Source organism: Panthera tigris, chromosome D3 (assembly GCF_018350195.1).
Source record: "Panthera tigris isolate Pti1 chromosome D3, P.tigris_Pti1_mat1.1, whole genome shotgun sequence".
Lineage (NCBI taxonomy): Eukaryota > Metazoa > Chordata > Mammalia > Carnivora > Felidae > Panthera > Panthera tigris.
Window position 1 is genome coordinate 64,329,157 of NC_056671.1, and position 22,705 is coordinate 64,351,861.

The window sequence follows — 22,705 nt, forward strand, 5'->3', positions numbered from 1 at the left end:
AACAGGAGATCCTATAACTTCTCAGCATTGTAGTTGTCCAAAGCCACATATATCATTTGCTCTTTTCTCTGCCAGAGTTTCCAGTAAGATTTTTCTTGGGTCAGTGGCCGAGGATATTTTCCTTTATTTCTTTTCATCTTTAATTGACAGTCTCCTTCATGAAGAGTTGGATTTACTTCTTGGCAGATGAAATCACCATCTATATGAGCATTATACCTTCCATTCTAATCATTCTATGTTCAGTTCTTTAACTACAACACTGCTTTCTAAAGAAGGAAAGGAAGAAGAAAAGGGAAAGGGATGAGATGGAAAGAAGGAAACCAGTATTTGCTCAACACCTATAATCTATCCTGCACATTTACAAACGTATGATTGCATTCTCACAATAACCAATGAGGTAGGCGCGATTTTTTCCTTGCTTGGAAATGAAGAAACTGAAACTCAGAAATTTTATGAATCATTTCTCAAATAGATGGGTTTGAAACCTGGTTAAATCTGGCCCTAAAGACCATAATCCTTCAACTCTTTTAGAATACGAGTTTGAAAACAAATATTCCTGGGAATACAGAAAGAGAACTCTTATCATTCGGCATGCTCATGTGAATACATAAACCTCTCATCCTTCAGGAATCTTGAGAGGTGCATTAAAGAGAGAACTCTTGTCTAAGCTAATGTTCTTTAAATTGTGTATTTCTTCTCATTAGTGAATGGCATCATTTGGGTATCTACCAACAATATTTAATTTTACACAATGATGTAGAAGCAAATAAAAAATTGATGGGGCATCACATATAAGAATTTTTCTAGAAATATTTTTTCTATTGCATAGACATGTACATATGAACATGTATATTTTCAGAATATGAAATTTATTTTTAACATATTTTTTTTGTGCATGAAAAACAAAAGTTTGAAAGTTACTGGGCTAGGCAATGGGAATGTTGCCCAAGGCAACTGTTATTGAGAACTTATCTCTGAAATAGGCCCATAAAGGAAAAGAAGAGCAAAACTACAGTAAAATTTGTCAGGTTTTCAAGTTTCATTGACTGTTTTTAATAGCTCTTTTCATTTTTCAACTTATAAAACCATTGAAATGCAGAAAAGTTCCTGTAGCAGAGTTAGGTTAAAATCTGCAGACAGTGATCAGCAATCATCTGTGAGAAACAAGGTCTTCAATTAAGCTCCTATTAGATTTTTCTAGTGTTATTCTGTACATGCAGGATCAACATCGATTTCCTTTTTCATCGTGCATTGTCCAAAATGGATGAGGCATTTCTCATTATCTCTCCCTTGAAGAACATACTCATCATTTATTCAGAACTTGCTGAGATATATGCTCTTTATTTTCTTACTTGCTCAGGAAAAAAAATCCTTCTGCATTTTCTTTCCCCATTTGGATCACATAAAGGGTGACTGATAATAGATAAAAAGAATCAGTTCTTCTTTCTTGGCTGTGAGACTCTTGCTTGTTGAAGGGGCCGAGGAGAAATGTAATGAGGCTTAATATATGGAATAAATACCAATGCACTTCGCTGGCCATTCAGAATATTGTTCTAGTCTGAGACTGTCACAGGAAAAGGAAAAGCATTCAGTGGAATTTTGTATGACTGCTTCTAAGTTATGACTTTATTTGGCCTTTGGCCACTGACAACCATGTGTTGAAACTGAGGACGTGAGAATTATCAGTAACAATAATATCTATTATTTCTGTAATGATTAAAAGACCACTTCAAAGTAATTTTACACATTTATCTCGTCTTCGTTTTTATAACAGTCTTGTGTGATTAAGGAAGTATTATCTCCATTTTTACAAATGAGAAAAATGAGGCCCAGATGAGTTAAGTGATTTATCCAAGAACACACAAGTTAGTTGCAAAATTGGAACAAAATCTGTAACCACTAACTCCCAGCCCTGCATTCCTCCCAGCAGATATTAGTGCCCTCATTAATTTTGTTCCTCCCAACAGATATTAATGCCCTCATTAATTTTGCTTCATAATACATTCTCTTATGTTTCCCTAGCTGACCTGTTTCACAAAAGTATTTTTAAAAGTTTATGTTTAAAAAAAAGGGGAAAAACGGAAATGAAAGGAGAGGTGATTATTCTATCACATCTGCTGAATGCAGTTAATTTATTGGCTTCATGAATATGAAGTGGTCTAGAGGAATATGTATCTATTTATGTAACAATCACATATGCTGGGAAAATGTATGTGGTTGAAATACAGATACATTGGTTTCAGTTCTAGTATTGGTTTAAGTAAATTATATGTTAGTCCTCAGCCAACAAATATATCCGTTACAGTTAACTTCCCTAATTTGGTTAAAGGACCCTAGATTTATTCAGCAGTGCATGTATATCAGGTTATGTAAAATTAATAGCTGAAGTTCATTCATATGGCTTTAATTAGGATGCATGGGTTGGGATAAAAAAAAATCAAGCAAACGCTCTGGCTTTGATTATAACTGTATCTGCTCCAGTATCAGTTTCTGCAAAGGCAAATACGTGTTGGCTTAGCTTAATACATGCTCATTCAAAGAAACCGTGCATTGGCTTAATTTTACTTCGAGTGCTTTCATTAAAATATATTGTTTGTCTAAATACTAGTTTAGTTAACTCATTTAATTATCCAAGAGTATTTACAAGATCTGGAATATTGTGTACACGTTGAAAAAAAATAGTTGATTGTGTTATGTTTCAAAGAAAATAGATTCATTTCTATGAAAACTTCTTGGAACTTCTGAAAACTGTCTTGTTTCCAAGTCTATGTACTTGTCTCCAAACTTGGCTTTGGGAATTTGACCGACTTGTTTTCTTTTCCAGGAAAGAACTTTTGGGAGAAAAGCTTTCTTTGCTGGGCAATAATGTTCTCAGGTGGTTGCTAACCTTTCCCACTGAAACCCTTGGGAAAATGAGTTTTATAGTCAATGCCTTCTTTTACATTTGCCTAAAAATTCATCTTCAAATCCAAAATAATTTCCCATCTCCTCTGTGACAGTCTCTGTGATCATTTGGGTTTTCATTGAGACTTCTAGTTTTCTTGCCATCTTGACTTAGAGGCTGGGGATCATGCTTTGCATACTTGTGCATCTTTAATTCCTGGCTCTGTGCTTTACACAGAGCTTGACTCTTGGTGTTTGTCAATAAAGGTGGTATAGAAGCTGCTAGGTGAATGTGCTTAGTAAAAAGTATATTTAATAGCATGATTATCTAAACCCAAGATGAATCACAGCAGTTGGGAGTGACAGAAGTCCCAAGCAATTAGTGGCAAGAGGAGGCATAGATAGGCAGGAAGGGTATGAAGAATGTCTAATGTCTGGCAACAATAGTAGGCAGAGATTTGAAATGGCAGACGATTTGCAGCACAGAACTTCATCATGGATAGCACATGAATATTGCATAAGTTCAGTACAGGTCCAGATAAACAGACATGGTTGAAGGAATAATCTGGGGCTTTGGTAGTGAAGAGTAGTTGTTATTGATCAAGTCTGTATTATATGCCAGGCTCTGAGCTAATAGCATAGGTTATGGAGTTTACAGATCTGGGCATGTCACAGTGAAGCTCCCTCCTAGCTATGTGACCTGAGGAAAGCTTTTCAATTTATCTGCAACCAGGTTTTCTCCTTTTTAAAGGAGCTGCTGTTTATAAAATGGCTGGCATCATACTTGGTATGGAGTTAGGGACAGTAATGCTAATTGCTACCATTGTTCTTGATTTTTCTCCTTAACCTTGTAACACCTAGACTATTGCCCATATTATGGTAATAAAAAAGTTGAAGCTGAAAAGAATAATGTCCACTCAACTAGTAAGTGGTTCAGCTGGGAGTCGAATATACCTGGCTCCCAAAGATAAAACATACATGCATGTATGCAACACACTGAGAGGCCAGAACCCAAGGTCAAGCAGCATGTCCCCTGTGATGTGCTGAAACACAGAGCTTCAGGCAAGCCCAGGATTCCAGGATTGGTTAAAAGTATGATTGGTCTGAGATATTTGTACAGGGCCCAGCTTGACCATGGGGATAGGGTGGTTACGCTGTGGATATTAGAGAACATCTGGGGAAAGCAGCCAGACCACTCAATCTAAATCTTGTCAGACCCCACCCTTCTTTTCCATTCTTCCTTTTTTCTTTCTTTTTTCTTCAAATGTTATTCCTTTGGTTAAGATCTGGTCTTTAAACCATATGGCCAAGAACATAATAAGAAAAAGAGCTGTGTATCCTGGCCATCAGTCCAGAGATATCCTCCTTGCAAATTATCTTGGTGCCAGAAACCCACCATAAAATATTCATTGCTTTTGATCCTAAAGTATTTTTAGTCTGCAAAATGTCTCCTATTAAAATGAAAATGTCCCTTGAGGGAGAGAGAACCTTTTAAGCTATTATCAGTTAAACTCATAGTGGGTAGTTGGTTTATAAAAATTGAGATTAAAAATCTTCCAGAATTGAAGGACACACAAAATGTTTCAGGCGAAAAGGAAAAGTCCACAAGGAAGAGAATAGCATAGAAGGTATCATTGGAGGATATCAAATTTTCCCACTTTCCCCCACCCCTGAAGTTTGGAACTGTCTTTGTGTTACATGCCCTTCTGTTCCTCTTCCTTCCTCTCACCTCTGTCCCCAGTACAGTCCTTCATGCAACCCATTCTCTCTCTAGAAATCAAGACCATGAGGGTGCTGAACAAAACTGAGGGGACAAGATGGGAAAAATCAGTGTTAGAAATGTAAAGAACATTACTGAATTTTCATTTAAGAATTTCTCAGTTTGGGACCTTATAGTAGAGTTAAGAGCTTTTTTTTTTTTTTTTTTTTTTTCAGGCCATGGTTCAGATCTAAGCTTTGTTACTTATCTATGTGACTGAGCATATCATCCTCATGTCCTCCCTGATATTCAGATTTCTTAGAGCAAATCCTAACTTTAAGGCAGTTGTGAGGATAATTAGAGCACATAGTACAATGACTGGTGCCTAGTCAGTACTCAATACAGGGCAGCTGATAATAATAAAGTGCTAGGATAACAACAAGAACAAAAGCAAGACCACATTAAACTCCACACTAGAATCTATGCTGTGTGTTGGATTCACTTATCTTGACCATTTTTGGATTCACACTATGCTCTTTAGGATAAGGAGCCAAGACCAGGATTAATGAAAGATGACAAGATGAGAACATTCTAACAATGTGAGGACAATGAAAAGGTATAAAATTAATTGTATTGCCTCCAAAAAACAATTGCCCCAGTCAGCTCCTCAGAGAATGAGACCAGGGGGATTCTATAACTAGATTTCATTAAAGAGGGATGAGAGGAGTGGTGCTGTCCACAAATGGATAAAAAAAAAAAAACCCTAATATATGAAAGAGATTATAATCCCATTTAACTGGAAACCTGACTTACACTATTTGGATCACACCTAAATACTAAGAAATCATTCTTAAGATTTAAAAGCAGCGATAAACATCTCAATAAATGTTTGTATCTCATGGAATGAAACACATACTCAACTCACAATGCCACAGACTGTTAACCAACTTGTATCTTCTTACTTTACATTCAAAACAATGAGGCTATCACCTATGAGTACTGGAGACAAACATTCTTTAGTGATAAGGGCTGGTTCCTGGACATATTACTATAGGAAGGAGAAAGGAGAACTTAAAAACCAAAAAGTTCTACTATCAGAATATTTCTTCAGGAGGAGATTGCCAAGAACTGGTTTCCAGGAAATTTTCTGGTTTGTCTGTAGAACTGGACCAAAACAACAATGATAATGACCATGATTACTAATAACCACGACTGTACTTTAAATTCTTGATGTGTAATAGTAATACCCATGACCATCCAACAAGAAGCTAGTATTGTCTTCAGGTTAAAAATGAGAAAATTCATTTCTCAGTAGAGCATTTTGTACAATGTGACAGGTAGAATGTATTGTAACTAGGATTTAAATAGGAGAGTTCAAAATTTAAGGACATTCCTCTTAGACCATATCATGCTTATGAAAACAATGACAGAAATCTGTAAGAGGCTGTCCAGAAAGTATTAATATAGCCTTCCTGGAAGACCAGGTAGCTGAGAAAGGCAAGGTGTGATCCATGGACCTAATCAGCCCCAATGCCACTGAAACTTAGCTCCAACTGTACACTATTCAGTAAACTCTTCCCACAAACCATCTTCTAATCCAGATCTGCTTGTCCAGCTATGTTTGATTGTTTTGTCTTTTTTTATTTTTTTAATTTTTTTTAACGTTTATTTATTTTTGAGACAGAGAGAGACAGAGCATGAACGGGGGAGGGTCAGAGAGAGGGAGACACAGAATCTGAAACAGGGTCCAGGCTCTGAGCTTTCAGCACAGAGCTCGACGCGGGGCTTGAACTCACTGACCGCGAGATCATGACCCGAGCTGAAGTCGGCCGCTTAACCCACTGAGCCACCCAGGCGCCCCTGATTGTTTTGTCTTAACTAGAATTAGGCTCAGGCTTTGAAATTAACAGTCTATGATATGAGCATAAAGGCAAATGTCCTTTTCCATTTTTCTGGGTTAAGGACTAGTTTTGCCTACTTCAAAATTATTCTCAGGGTTTGACCTTGTGTATGAACTCTACTTATGAGTAAAGTACAGTCTTCAACAGGAGGGATTTTATTTTATTTTATTTTTTCCTTAGAATCTATGCTCTGTGAACTTGGAGACTTAAATTCTATTTCCAGGTATTATTTTCTAAGGACAGTTTTGGACATTTAACATGGTGTTTAAGTTGTCAGTTCTAGTCCTATTAGAGATTGTAAACATATATTCCAGCATGGCCATAACCACAAAACGCACTGTGAGAGATATGTCCCTGGAACTGAAGGAAGGGTGAGTTACATATCTCCATTATGAATGCCACAGAAATGGGGGCTGAGATTATGATATTGGAGAGGCTGGTGACCAGAAACTAATTTTCATAAATTCATTCCTGTTATGGACCAGATATGTGAGTTTTCACGTGGGTTTATTTAGCAGTAGACAGAGAGTATGCTGGAATTCAAGACTGTATATATGTATTGAGGATATGGGTTTCAAGGTGCAAAGTTAAGACTGTGGAAGTCTCTAAAAGTAAGTATTCTCATTATCAAATTCTTTATTTCTCCTGAAAAGTAGAGTAAGACTGTAAGGCATGGAAATGATACCAGGTAGCCATGAGGTGAAAGGAAATAGACAACTAGTTGTCGAAACACAAGATAAGTTTGCTAAACTTCCAGATTAAAAACAAAAATAGTTACCTAAAGGGAAAAAAAGTACAAATAATAGCATTGTCACATTTTTGTGTCACAGAACTTCCTGGAATCCTATCCTTTGGCAAAATAAAGGAAAAGAGAGGTAGATCTGCCCCAAGACCAGTGATTAATAAAATAGGCTGCTGGTGAAGCTGAAGACTCTAGAAGAGCATTCCCATCATTGGTTGAGATGGGAGCGGATCGGCCCCACAGAGTCATTACATTTCAGCAGCTCTGCAGTCTCATTCTGTCCTTTCTTCTCTGGGACTTGCTTTTACTATTGCTCTGTACCTCCTTCCTGTTCATTTGGTGTCTGTTTCTCCCCTCCTGTTTCTCCTCTCTTGCAGTGCTTCTTTTAGAGATAGGAGTTCTAAGTATTGTGAAGTTTCCCCTAAGAGCACTTAGGCTGCTCCTCTGTGCTGCTAAAAAATACCTCAACCCTTTCATTTACAGTGTGTTATTGTAGAGCTGATACTCAGCTATGTTATTGTCCTCTTTAGTCCTATGTGGACATCTCCACCTATTCTTTACTCCTCGCCCATATGTAGAGAAAGTAATGCTTACCTTGCCTAACTCAATTTACCTCCTGGGAGACTCAGAGAATCCAAATTTATATATCAGTGCACACGTGTGTTTTTATTCATCCATTCGCCAAACATGTATGGAATTCTTACCATGTGAAAATGATTTGAAAGTAGAAAAAAATACTCTATGAATATTGTGATTCTACAATTTAGTGTCAGGCTGTATATATGTGTTCAGGGTGGGTGGGAATCTATCGCACCAGCTTTTTTGTTGTTGTTTTGTCCCAACATGAAACAAGCTACTAATAGACTGAATATTTCACTTTTCACCCATTGTATATATTACATTCAGAACATAGTAAGCAAGAATAATTGTTCTTTGTGTTTCCCAAACCTACAGAAAATGATAGAGAGTGAAGGGGAAGTAGGTGCATAGCAGCTCGGTTTTCAGTAAAGGAAATGATCACTTTGTTCCTCATGGAAAATAAAGCCCTGTAATCACAGCATTGCCATGCTAAGTCTTCTAATCCACACTTCTATCTACCTCAAGGCTGGAAATGCCTCCAATGAATCAATGCTTCTGAGAGTTCCATAGAGCCACTCCATCTTGAAATTAAAGGTTTGACAAAGTACATTCAACTGGATACGAAGAATGATGCACATCCTTGAGTCCTCACAGTGAAGAAAGTACTTCTCCCTGCCTGCTTACCTCACCACTACAGAAGATTGCATGCATAGAGGAAACCCCAGAGCTTCCTTACTCCATATGTATTAGTCACACTGGACACAGTTCTGTCATTAGTGACTCATTCTCATTCAGAGGCCAGATTCTCCCATCAGCTATTTGCTGGTGCTGCCAATCAATTTCCATAATCTTCTTTCAAAATCAATGGGCAAGATAAGCATAAATATTCAAGAGAAGAAATGAGCAAGCACAGAGGTAGTCAAGGCTACCTGTGCCTCCAAGAGTGCAATAGAAATTCCTCACAGATGTGCATTTTGAACAATTCTGTGTAGAGAGAACAACCCTGGTGTTCTGAGACACCAGAGCTGGATACTGGGTTTGAATTACCTACTCTCAAAGAGTGCCAGTAAAGCACTTGTTAAGCCAGAATTAAGGATATATCACCAACTACATAGAATTTCTTCCCTGCATCTATTACACCAAGGCAATTGGGAGTGACAAACTGTTCAGGGTAATTTAATGCAGACACTTACTGAACTAATTTATGCTCTAGAGTCTGTGCAGTCAAAAGGGAGTTGTCTGGCAGGGAGATATGAAACATCCTGTAGTTTGGTCAGAAATTCCAAATGTCAAATCTTGACTTTGGAGGTCTGCTTTCTGAGATGTTCTTACTTTCTGAGCTTTACAACCTATGGACACTGACATGTTATACAACTATGTGAGCAAACCCTCACTAAAATCAGAGTACATGTGAAATTATGGTGTTGCTGACAGAGCTGCTTTACTCTGGCTTTCAACAAAACTCTACCTACTTCTCTCACCTTAAATTATCAAAGCATCAGTGTCTCCTTAAGTTTCTGTGATCTGCCAGACTTGGGTTCAAATCCCTGCTCAGCCATTTGAGAATTTTTGACCCAGGACCTATTACTTAACTTCTTGGTCAAATAAGATAATCCTAATTTCTATCTCCTTCAATTTTTATGAGGATTTAATTAGGTAACACATATAAGGCAATCGGTAAAGTATCTGGCACATAAGCACTTAATAATACCTGTTGTGATTATCTCCATTATTATTATTTATAATGTTGCATTTTCAGCCTGTAGTGAATTTAGGGTTATATAAAATTTCAACGTCCAATTTGCAAGGTTCATTCTCTTCTTCTACTTTGCTACCTAAAGATAGGTATCTATAAAGAATTTTAGCTAATCAATAAAATATACTAAAATAAAATATATTTTTCTGGAGCATGAAGAATAGACATATTTCCAAACAAGTATATGCAAACCAATTCTAACATTTAGGATGCATATAAATAATAAATTCCTCTTGACATTATATCCAAAATCATCCTAAACTGTAAGTTGTGCTTATATAGAAGAGATAAAATCTTGTCTACTTCTTTCCTGGAGCTCTTTATTTCAGGGGTATAAAAGTATCCAGAGTAACCAAACTTACTTGAAATTTAAACACGTTAATTGTTCAGATATCCAGAAAGGGCAAGAATAGGAAGGTATCCTGTGTAAAAAAAATGACAAATCTGATCTCTCATGCCATAAGGATAGAAGTCTGGTGATGTAGAGAGTCACATAATTCCCCAATAGCCCATTCAACATGGAGGTTTGGAATGTTCTTGGGCCCATTCATACACATGCCAGCGAGCTACCATTCATTCATCTCAACCTGTAATGCATTTCAACAGTACTATCATTTGCCAAAAAAAAATTCTCCTGTGATTTGTTCTGTGATTTCATATTCAATTGAATATAGATGGAATAACCTAGGAAGGAAAGAAAGATCCTGGTTAATTGAATTTTCTGCTTTAGCAGAGGGTTAAGTAGAAGACATTTTTGTTTTTAATCTTTTGTTTAAATGTATGAGCATGCTTTCCTCCTTAGAACTTGTAATATTACCCAACAATTCACTTTGATTTTTTGTAAAGTGATAGGGTAGGAGAAGATTATCTCCCAAGTCCTTTCCATTTTAATATGCTGTGAATCTGACATCACTGGATAACCTAATAGGGGTGAGAGGGACCCCAACATGTGCTCTACAGAACCATGCTCATTATAAACAATGCTTCCATAATAGTTTGTTTAAAATAATACCTTAACTAGTTTCTCTGCAGCTAGGATGACAACATAGTGGTGGGCAAAAGTTCAGACCTGGGTCAGCTGAGATGTAGAAGGTCACAAGAATCTAAGAATGCTGGGTTTGCCAGAGCATCAGAAAACAATATCTCAGGAGAACAGCTCACATTAGAGATTTCCTCTCAAGCTTCTGCTCAGAGGATCAGCAGAAACACTTTAATGCCTTTGCTGTGACTTCAAAAAGATAGAGTGAGTCCTTTAATCTGCAATTATATGATTAGCAGTAATCTGAAACCAAAGGAAAGATTATCAACCGTTTGGATTTTATTTGCAGCCTAACTGCTGCATAACAGTCTTGTTCGACTGTTAACTGCATCTCAACGAAATCAGCCAACAGGTGAATTTCACGGATGTTTTGATTCTGGAGGGGGATGGAGGAAGTGGAAAAGGTTTGGAACTGATCCCTGCTGACTCTATGCTGAAATACTGGATATTTACTTTGAAATCCACCATTCCTTGGATGCTTGTCATGGTTCATAAAAGAGATTGACATCTCCATTATCTCTGAGGTGCCTGTGTGTAATTCCTATTAGTGTGAGCAGGACTTACGGCAGCACAGAAATTTGAGACTATAGTCTCCTGTCCTGCTCTAAAGACTGATGTTGAAAATAGGTTTTCAGGTAAACGGTAAAAAGGTTAGCATAACCATCTAGAGATTTGGCAAATGGTTTTCTACCATAGATTCAGGATGTTTATGCTACAAAGAGAGGTGGAAGCAATTAAGTACAATTCTCTCAACATACTGATGAGGGGAGTGAGTTGTAGAGGTGGTTTCATATTTTCCCAAAGCCATGGAGCTAGGAATATGTGGGAAGCTGTGACTATACCCCAGGACTCCTCATTTCTCTCCCAGTGCTCTTTATCCTCAGTGTATTATTTGACCTTACTAGAAATTTAAGAATCTAATTACATAACTCCAAACAAAAAAGTACAATATGATCTTCTATTTCTGAAAATCTTGAAGTAACAAAGACTGGCCTTGACCTCCTACCATAAACAAATTGAAAACCAGACAAAATATATAAAACAATTATTTTGAGAGATTGGACAGCCAGAAGTTCAGAACTGTAAACCCCAAGAGAAGAAACAGTATAAGCCCCACTTCTCTGAAAGTGCTGGGGATCAGAATAGAGCCCTAATGGCTCATAAAGCCAAAGAGATGGAGATCAATGATGAGGGAGGCTGGGGCATCTGGAAATTGCAGATCAGAGTTTTGAGAAGAAGGGGAATAAAAAGTCCAGAAATTCACATAAGGTTGCCTTGCTTGGTACTATGCTGCACATTTACAGAGTGAAATTTCAAACATCCAGGTGAAGTAGAAACAAAGTTATATCTGAGAAATTCTCAGAGTTTACATGGAGTAGAGAGATTTTGGGAACTGACAAGCCAGTTCTGTTCTTGAATGTTCTGTTCCATTTTTTTTTTTTTAATTTGTCTCCATTTGTGTAAGTTGTATTCAAGTATGCTCAAGTTTACTCAATTCTTTCCTCAACTTGGCTAGGTCTACTGATGAGCTCATCATCTCTACTACTATATTTTCTAGTTGCAAACTTTCTATTTGTCTCTTTATTATAATTTTTGTATTTTGGCCAGAATTTCTCTTCTGTTTATATATTTTACCCTCCTTTTCAATTAGATCTTTAACATTTTTGAAGTCCCTGTTTTATAATTCCAACATGAGTCATCTCTGATTCTGGTTTTATTGATTGCTATGTCTCTTGATAGGACTTTTTTTCTCCCACTTGTTTGTATGGTCCCAGTTTTAAATTGCATGCAAGACATCTTGCGTATGACAGGAGAGGTTGAGGTAAATATTATTTATACTCAGACGTTGATATGCTTCAAGTTCCTCCAGAGATTCTTTGGACTTGGCATGTGGGCTGGATTCAATGACTCTTTTTCTCACTTCTATTTTTCCCCAGAAGCCATGGGTCTTTACCTATCCTGGGAGCAAAACGTTTTTTTTCCCCCTGACTGCAGTAGCTTAAGTCTTTGAAAGATCAGGCGGTGGACCTTCATCTATTTCCCACAGTGGCAACCAATTTTCTCCCTCACGCCTGCATGACTTAGGGAGTCTTTCTCTAGTCTCTTGCTGTGCTATGAATCTTTCTCATGAACACTAGGTGGAGGTTCTTTTGAAAAGAGTCAGGAAGTGAATATAAATCCCCACACTCATCTGTAGCCATTTGTTAACATTTTAGCTGATTTTTTTTCTTGCCCTCTTAAATGGAGACTGTATCTTCTGCCTGCACACTGCCACAGTTGGCAGAGTCAGGTGTCCTATCTATATTAGTAGAGTGAGGGGAATGATCTATCCTTGACTTCAGGTTGTTTATTCATTGTTAGTATAGCAAAAATGAAATTTCCTAGACAGTGCAATACAACAAGAAAAATAAACACAAAATATTTAGAAAATAAAAGATAAAACTAGCACTATACATTTGAAATAGTATTGAAATGTATATAATTTTGAATATTCTACAGACAGTTATTGGTTTGTGGATGTAAATTTAGCAAAGCCACTCAATATATGGTCATTATATAAAATCATTCGTCTTTCATGCCAGCAACAAATTATAACAAAATAAAATTTATATAATTTCTAATTGTTGTAAAAACTGAATATGTAGGGTTGAATTTAATAAAAGATGTTCATGGTGCTTTTAGAGAAAAATTACATTAGTAAGGCCAATTTTTATGAATTGAAAGACTTGATATTGTCAATGATTTCAAATGATCTATAGACTCAATACAATCTTAAAATTGTCCAAATGTTTTTATTTGTGAAAATTTAAAGTCTGATTCTAAAATACATGGGGAAATGCAGAGCACCAAGGATAGTCAACACCATACTAAAGAATAATGATATTGAAAGATGTATATCAGACATAGGTCTTTTAAAAAACTAATTAATAGTCTGGTATTAGAGCAAGACCAAATGACTATGCAGAATAAAGATCCTGGAAACAAACCCATACATACATGGTCACTCGATTTAGGTTGAAGGTGATACTCTAAATAACATAGAAAGAATTGTCTTTATACTGAGATGATTTTCATTTCACATCAGTTGTAAGATATAATACAGAAAGATACTGTAAGATATAATACAGAAAGATTCATCTGATGCTAACACACTGAAAACTACATTACAATATCACATTTAGGATATTGACATTAATATATTCAAAACACAGAACATTCCCGTGACCACAACGACCTCTCCTATTACCTTTATATAGCCACACATACTTCCCTCCTGCCCCTACTTCTCATTCTAAACTTCTGGCAATCATTAATGTGTTCTGCCCTTCAATAATTTTATTATTTCAAGAATGTAGGTAATTAGAATTATATAGTATATAATCACTGGGGATTGGTTTTTTTCATTCAGCATAATTTTGTAGAGATCCATCGAAGTTGTTGCATGTATCAGTAGTTTGTTCCTTTTTGCTGCTGAGTAGTGTTCCATGAAATGGATGAGTCACAATTTGTTTAGCCAATCACCTACTGAAAGACACCTAGATTGTTTCTGATTCTGATATATTATGGACAACATGATAGTACTTTAGTGCAAATGGAGAGAGGTGAACTTTAGGTATGTTTTAGAATTTCAGGACTTGACAGTGCATTAGCTATGGGAGCTGAGGAAAGAGGTAACAACTGTTAGTTTCATAAGCACCTGGAAGAGGAACTGCCTTTGATGTGTAGGATGGGTGCTACCTCTGAATTGTGTGGACAGAAGGAAAATCAGCTTGGGAGAAAGCTCATTACCATACTATAATTTTCTAGATACCATTATCACTAACAGATATTATCTTATTTGTTCATTATTTGTGATAAGCTGAATGAGAGCAGGACCTCAACCAGTTTGACACCTGGTAGGTGTTGAATATAAATATGCAGTAAATGAGAGCTGCTGGAAACAACCAAGCCAGAGGACATTTAAGCCCATAGACTAACAGGTATTACCAGGGGTAGTAATACCTACACTACACATTTATGAGGGCTACTAGAAATACATGCAAATTTCTTGGCAGTATTTGGCACATAGTAGACACTCTGTGACTGATAGCCAAAATTATCATTTCCACTAATATGTGACAACTGAATAGTTTTGTCTTCTCAGCAGCACTTGTAAAGCATCACACCAGCCACTTAAAGGGAATATTTGGTCAGAAGGAGATAGTGTTGTCTTTTACCAATAACAAAATTATATCTTATTATTTCATCTTTATTTAACTAAACTCAAATATGTTCACTTTTCTTCTCCTGAATTCAGTCAGACTAACAAAAACATAGGCTCATCATAATAGATAACAAAAATATTAAGTAAGCAAAAAAATAATGCACAGAGGACTAATGACTGAATGCTGGCATTGAGATATACAACAAAGTCACAACAGCAGAGCAGTTGTGCTTCATGTCATGTGCTCGGGGCCCCGCCCATTAGGCCTAGGTTGCCCATATCTGAACTGTATTCCTTCCTTATTCCATTGACTTTCTGCTTATTAGATGCTGATAACCACATTTTTTTTCAGTTGCTTCACATTCATTACAAAGCAGCGCTATGCTGGATGGGTGTGTTATTTATAGGCTGCTCAAAGGAAATGAAATGGGCAATTTTGAATGTTGAGGAGCATCAAAGCAGGGCTGTGTATGGCTGAACTTTTGCTAGGAGTCTTATCTTCTGCATCATAATAATCATGATTTACTTCCAAGCTTTCTGAATGATTCCATGCAGATCTTGATGCAGGCACTTTATTTTTTGCCATCCAGATAGAAGTCATAATTCTGAGGGCATATTTTTTTGTCTGCCTTTGCCCTCCCTTTATCATCACCCTATATCTGGCCCCTTCAGCTTGTTAAAGGTTTGCTTTTGAAATGGAGGTCGGGGCATGGTTAAAGCATTTGGAGAAAATCACGTTCTCTCTGCCCTAGAAAAATATAGCTCTCTAGGAGGAGGGAGAAGCTCTCTGGAGACTACGTCTTTGAATTCTGGAGGGTCGCATGTTTGAAATGTTAATACAATTTTATGGATGAAAATTTTACCTGCAAAACATTTCTAAAATATGTGCCTGTCAAATATTCTTTCCCCCCAGGGATAGTCCTTCCAACACATCAAAGGCAGCTCCTCTCCCAGAGACAGCTCTCTGCAGTGGGAGAAGTGAGACCTTCCATTATAAGGCTCACAGTGTTCAATTATTGTACAGTCATAATTATCCATTTGGGGAGAGGAGACACAAAGAGAACAGTCCAAAAAGCATCACTTTCTATAAAGCATTTTTAACAAAATATTTGTACTACACCTCTGTGATCTTGGAAATGTCAATCTCTCTGGTTTAGATCAAAATATATTCAGTCACCCCCTCCCCGTTCTTATATAGACCTGGTCAACATAAAAATACAACACCTATTAACATGGAGAGAAGAAAATCTATAGAAAATAGCCAAGTCATACTAAAATACTAAAATAGTGGTATACTAGACTAATGATTTTCAAACCTTAGTGGGCATGGCATCAGTATCATTTGTACAGAAAGGTCACAGGTGATGGACGCTAATGCTGCTGATATCGGGACTATACACTGAAACCACTGCACTGGGGTGAAGACCTACATCCTGTTCCTCTATAATTCCTGCTGTTCCTGTAGCTCCAGTGTGGTGGTTCCTGCTCTTTGTTAGTACAGGTATTTAGCTTTTCCTGGGAATTTCACATGGGTTTTCACTAGAATAAACTTCAGTAAGTCTCTTTTGCTTTTCCCCAAAACTGACTAAAGGCCAAAAGATGTTGAATTCTTTTTCTTTTTTTGAAGGCATTTCACTTATAAAATACCTACTGTGTGTGTTGTGTGGTTAGAGACAGGGTATGTGCTGTTATGGAGTTTATTACTCAACCCTGTTTAGGTTTATAATCTTCTGGGAAGAAATGTTGCTGGCTCTTTGAGAGTCTCTTTTCTCCGATCTCTGGGGTCAAATTCAAGTTGGAAGTAATTCGGTAGTAACAAATACATTTATGTCAAGGCAGTAAGAAGGCAGAAGGGTCAAGTAAATTTGTCTGGAGGGTTTGAGAAAAATAATTCTTAATCTCTGTCTTCATTCAGCCCTAAGCCTATAAAATAGGAATTTCTCCAACACTTCCTACCCTCTGGGGTAATTTGTAGGGAAAAGTGCTGCTGTTACTCATTCCTTCACATGAAGAGAGTCAAATTTTGAACTGCAGAGCTGATGAGAACCTGAGGCTGATAATCAATGTTCTGTATTTCTCTGCATCAGTTAGCAGAGGTTGTGGATATTGCATTCTGCTCATGTTTAGGGGCAGGGGCAGCAAGAAGTTGCTTGACTCTGCAAAGGCAACTCTCCCTCTTGTGACTCCTAATAGCTACACTAGGAGTGTGGGGTTGGAGAAAGTCCCTATGTTGTGACTCGGATCAAACCATGCTCTGCAATCTGGTTTTATAAACAAAGACTCTATAATCATTGTGACCTTTTTTTCTGGTGCATATGTCTCAATTTCTTCTAGGTACAGCTGGAAAAAAAATAATCTTACTAAAAACCCCATCTGAGAGATGCGGGCAGACTATTGCACTGGTAGAATTTGGGCTGGCAAATATTGAGAGTTAAGCTAGAAAGAAGCCATGTGGAGAGGTAGCTTGAGTCCAAGCACATAGGTTCAAGTAAGGAAAAATGAACAAGCACAAGGCAAATGATATGAGTAGTACCAGACTGGAGACTGGAAATCTAGGCTGGGTGTCCAGGGGATGGCAGCTCAGTCCTGGCATCAAGAGCATGAGCTGCCTGAGAAACATGAATTTTAAAGAATTGTGGCTGCGGCTAAAGCTTAAGACAGCATAAATGTTAAGTGACAGCCTAGAGGTGTGGGGAGCAATGGGGTGTGGAGAAGAGGCAAGATTCAAGAATGAAGCCCACATGACCATTTTTTTCTTGCTGTTCAGTAGTGGCTTAAATTTGGTTTCATATTTGCGATGATTTCTCTTTCTTAGCACCAACTTTTTTTTGTTCTCTTTTTCTTTTATTAGGTGGTTTTTTTTTTTTTTTTTAAGACAGAGCAAGAGTTGACTGCCAGGTTCTAACACATTGCTAAAAGTTGTAGTTTGCTTTTTAAAATCTCCTAGAGCTAGACCAAAAGTGGTTTTTTTAATGTAATTTGTGTGTTTGCTTGTTTTGTGTGTATGAGTGAGAGTGAAAGTGGAAAAGCAATATTTTCCTAAAACAACCTAAGGGAAGAAATCACTGGATACAAATTATTGATTGCATGCCCCCCTAGTGGGCTTGTTATCCAATTGACAGTTTGTCCAAGATCACAAATTAATGCTGTATCTTCTAGGAGAAATATGATATTCATTCAATGTTGAGTAAATCCATATATTAAAGCCAAACATTGATAAATAATGTAGGCCAATAACCCCCAAAAAGGCATATTTCCATATTTCCTGGAAGGGTGACAGCATGCTACTATTTTTAATGGCTCTCTCTATTGCCATCTCATATGTGTGAATGATGTTTCAGTGGTTAAGGTTCTGATTTATTAATTAGAATGCAGTTTTCAGTGTGCTAATGTTACCCTGAGTTGAATGATAAGCACATATTTTAAATATGAGGTTTGGCAATTGCACAATATTTTAAGTTGAATTGGAATATGTAAAGGATGAAAATCTCTCAAAGGTATAGAGGATGCGGATCACTTCCCTGTGTACTGGCAGTTTAAAAACAAAATTAGCATTTGTTTTATCAAGAATGAAACAGAACAGGGTATTACTGTAAATGCAACTTGTTTTTTTTTCTTTGCTTGGAGACCTTTCCCTCTCTTCTGCCCCCTCCACCCAACTAAAGCTCAGATATTTTGAAATATGTTACTTCTCTGTGTTCTCTCTGGGACAGCAGCATGCAAGGGTGTTCTCTATGTACACAAATAACTTTCTTATGTATCTTTTCTAAGGGAAACCTGCTATCTAACTCTTTCTTAATTGCTAATCTTTCTTATATCCTAGAAAAGTCGTCTATAGAGGCTACAAAGGCCAACCACTTTAAGTGTGTGTGTGTGTGTGTGTGTGTGTGTGTGTGTGTGTGTGTGTGTAAGTCCATAGTTATTTCAAGTCCAAAGTTTCTAGCCACCTTCCGTTTGTTTTTCATGGTTCCCCAAACCCTAACATGAGTCTCTCAGTTTGGTAACATAATACATTCAAAAATGGGAAAAGCCTGTAAGATAGGGGCTGACCCTGTTCCCAGGCACCAACTTCTAATGGAGTGCTTAAGTATGTGAATGGATTAGCTGCTAATTGGTTGTCCTTGAATTATTTGTACAATGGGAAAACATACTGTCTTATGTCAGTATGATATAAAAAATGAAGATAGGGGTGCCTGGAGTGGCCTAGGTGGTTAAGTGTCTGACTTCAGCTCAGGTCATGATCTCGCGGTCCATGGGTTCGAGCCCCACATCAGGCTCTGTATTGACAGATCAGAGCCAGGAGCTTGCTTCAGATTCTATGTCTTCCTCTCTCTCTCTGACCCTTCCCAGCTCATGCTCGCTTTCTCACTCTCTCTCTCTCTCTCAAAAAAAAAAATTTAAAAAGGATAGATTACTTTTTTTTAAAGAGAAGTAAGCCTTTATTTCCTTGTTTCGCAAATAAAGTTGGCTGAATTGGTTGCTTTTGGTGATAAGTCAAAGAGACAAAATCCCATATCCTCATCTGATTTCTCTGACTCTTCCTTTGCTTCAACCTTGGCTGGGGCTGCGGTAGCAGCAGGTGCAGCACTGGTGGCAGTGGCCACGTGGCAGCAGCCACAAATGCAGATGGATCAGCCAAGAAGGCCTTGACCTTTTCAGCAAGTGGGAAGGTATGATCAGTCTCCACAGACAAAGCCAGGACCCGCTTGTATCCATTGATGATAGAATGGGGCACTGATGCAACAGTCAGGTAACCTATCTGCAGGCATAGGCGGGCAACATTGCGGACAACCTCCAGGAAGGGAGAATGCAGAGTCTCCTCTGTGATGTCAAGCACTTCAGGGTTGTAGATGCTGCCATTGTCAAACACCTGATGGATGATCAGCCCAAAGGAGAAGGGGGAGAGGTTCAGCATGTTCAACAGTGTGGCTTCGCTGGCTCCCACTTTGTCTCCAGTCTTAATCAGCTGCACATCACTCAGGATCTCAGTGGTGCCCCTGGAGATCTTAGTGGTGATGCCTAAATCCTGGAAGAAGGAAGTCTTCTCAGGCCCCAGACCAGTGTTCTTGGCTGGCACAGTGACTTCACATGGGGCTATGGCACCAGAACGGGTGGCAGCTGGCACCTTTTTAGCCAGGAGCATGTCCCTGATCTCAGCGGGGTCCTCCTTGGTGAACACAAAGCCCACATTTCCCCGGATGTGAGGCAACAGTTTCTCCAGACCTGGGTTGTTCTGTGGATGGCCTTGTGCATCATGGTGTTCTTGCCCATCAGCACGACAGCCTTCCCACGGAGGAAAATGCGGATCTGCTGCATCTGCTTGGAACCCACGTTGTCTGCTCCTACAGTGAAGCATTTTGGATAATCATCCACAAGTTGAATGATCTTAAGGAAGTAGTTGGACTTTCAGGTCGCCCTGTCTTCCCTGGGCATCACGGCGGTGCGTCAGGGATTGCCATGCAGGGTTTAAAGACGATGTTACTCTCACAAGGATTCCTGGAGAGAGGAGGGCTAGGATAGATTACTTTTACTGTTTAGGTTTTATTCAAATGTTTTATTTATTTTTTCTTGCCTCTTAAGTTCTGAACAAAAGACAATAAGAAACATGAGTCCAGTCAAAAGTAGGAACATCCTAACTGCAGATTTGTAATGATTGGAATTGTGAAAATGGAGGTAACAATTCCTCCTTTGTACACACGGTAGGACAGTTGAAGAGCGCTTCTGTCTCCAAGCATGGGGATAGTCTTGATGCTTCCTGGGAGTTCCTTTTGTACTTTTCCTGCCAGTGTAGTTAAACGATCCCTCAGTCTCCATTCATGTGGAGGTTCGAATGAAGAACAACACAAACCACCTGACAATGGACATGGTCTTTGAAGAGAGCTCAAGATGTCTCTCTATAAGCCAGTCTTAAAACCACTCCTGCATCACTCCACCAGCTTACCATCACTCTTGGGTGAAAGAAAGGCAGATGATTTAAAGCAGCCACTCATTGTTGCTATTTTATCTTTGGTCTGTGTCATTTAGTAAATAGGTATTCACACATCTATGCCTCAGTATCCCTCAAGGCCAGTTCAGTGTCCTTCTCATTATAGCCATGAAGGTTTCTGAGGATAGTCCTGGGTTACCAATAGAAATTTACGTGTTCTTAGTATTTTCTATGTAAGTTATCAGAGGTATATATTACTATTTCCGATAATGTTAAATTTTTAAACAAGTTCCTATGCTCGAGTGAGCAATTATTTTCTATTTTGTACCAAATATATTTTAGGATGAGTACCTTTTATTTAAAAGCAGGGTATTCAGTTAAATATGTAACTGAATATATATATATACACACACATATAAATGTGTGTGTATATGTATGTATACATACACATATATATTTCACATGTGCACATACAGACACAAAAAATTCAAATGTGTTTCTTACCCTAATACCAAGAGTCTCCACTTTGGTGTTTTCAGGAATCTGGGGAGTGAGTGCTTATGCCCAGCTCTTAGCTTTTGTAATAGTCAAGTATGCTTCAGTCTCTGAAATCTGGATATGCGTTCTTTTTAGTTTTTTGTAGCCTCCAAGCTGTCTTTCTTCTGTCTGCTCTATCTACACCCTACAAATTCACAAAATTTAGGAGGCAACGTTGCTCAAGACTTCTATCTTTGCATTGCAGGGTCATGAAGGGCTGGGGTCAGAATGTTATTTTTATTTTATTTTTAAAATTTTTTAACGTTTATTCATTTTTGAGAGAGAGAAAAAGAGAGCATGAGAAGGGGATGGGAAGACACACACACACACACACACACACACACACACACACACACACACACAGAATCCAAAGCAGGATCCAGGCTCTGAGCTGTCAGCATAGAGCCTGAGATGCTTGAACCCACAAACTGTGAGATCATGACTTGAGTCAAAGTCAGAAGCCCAAACAACTGAGCCACCCAGGTGCCCCCAGAATATTCTTTTTAGCAGAGACTCAGAAAACACTTATTTCTCTTTAGATTTCAGGGCAGGAAAAACAAAAATGAAGGAAAGGACAGTGGCTCCTGTGTAGGACAAGGTCATCATCCAGGTCCACATGCTGCCTCCGTTTGTGAAACAGGCACTTGCTTGTGTCCCTGCCACCAACTTAATAGGTTATAGTGATAAAATATAATCTTTGAAGATTATAAGTTATTATTTGTATTGCTTTTATCATATTATCTGTGTTATCTACCGCTTATGCTAAAGAGCTCCCTCATATCTCCTTGTTCCTAAGGTTTTATTTCCTCATTTTCCCTAATGTCCTAACCTTTTATAACTGTCTAGCTATACCACCCCCATCTCTCATGGTTGATGACAATTTCAATTTCTTCTACTGAGACTCTGCTGGTCACAACAGGCTTCATTAAAATTTTGGGTATTCTGAAATACTATTTTACTTACATTTTATATCAAGTTTGTTAACAGTATCACATTACATTGTTCATTGTGTATTTGTCCCAGCTCTGGAATGAGATTATAAGCAAGGCTGCATAGCATACTATTTTACTTTCTTCATCATCATAACTCTACACCAGAGTTCTAAGAGTGTGTCTACATTGAATCAAATCAAACCTATTTGTGCATGAGAATACAGGATTTATGATTAGGGAGGATAAATAGAATCAAAGACTTCCATTAATACATTAAATGTTGATATTATGCAAATAAGACTCTGTTATGTTTACTCAATGCGGACATACTACACATTGAAAATAACAAATAACCAAATATCACTGAGTGCCAAACTATGTGGCACAGACATTCAGTCCTCTAATTCTCCAAAAATTGAGGCTGCTGAGGAAGACTGTTCACTGAAGGAGGGAGCTTAAAACTTAAGGACTGGAAGATATTTTCTTTAGGTTCATGTGTAAATGGGC

General features: G+C 37.9%; 1 pseudogene; it reads right to left on the reverse strand.

Annotated features, from left to right (window-relative positions):
- Positions 1 to 19,242: 19,242 nt before the first annotated feature.
- LOC102972844 lies at positions 19,243 to 20,236 on the reverse strand (annotated as a pseudogene).
- Positions 20,237 to 22,705: the final 2,469 nt, after the last annotated feature.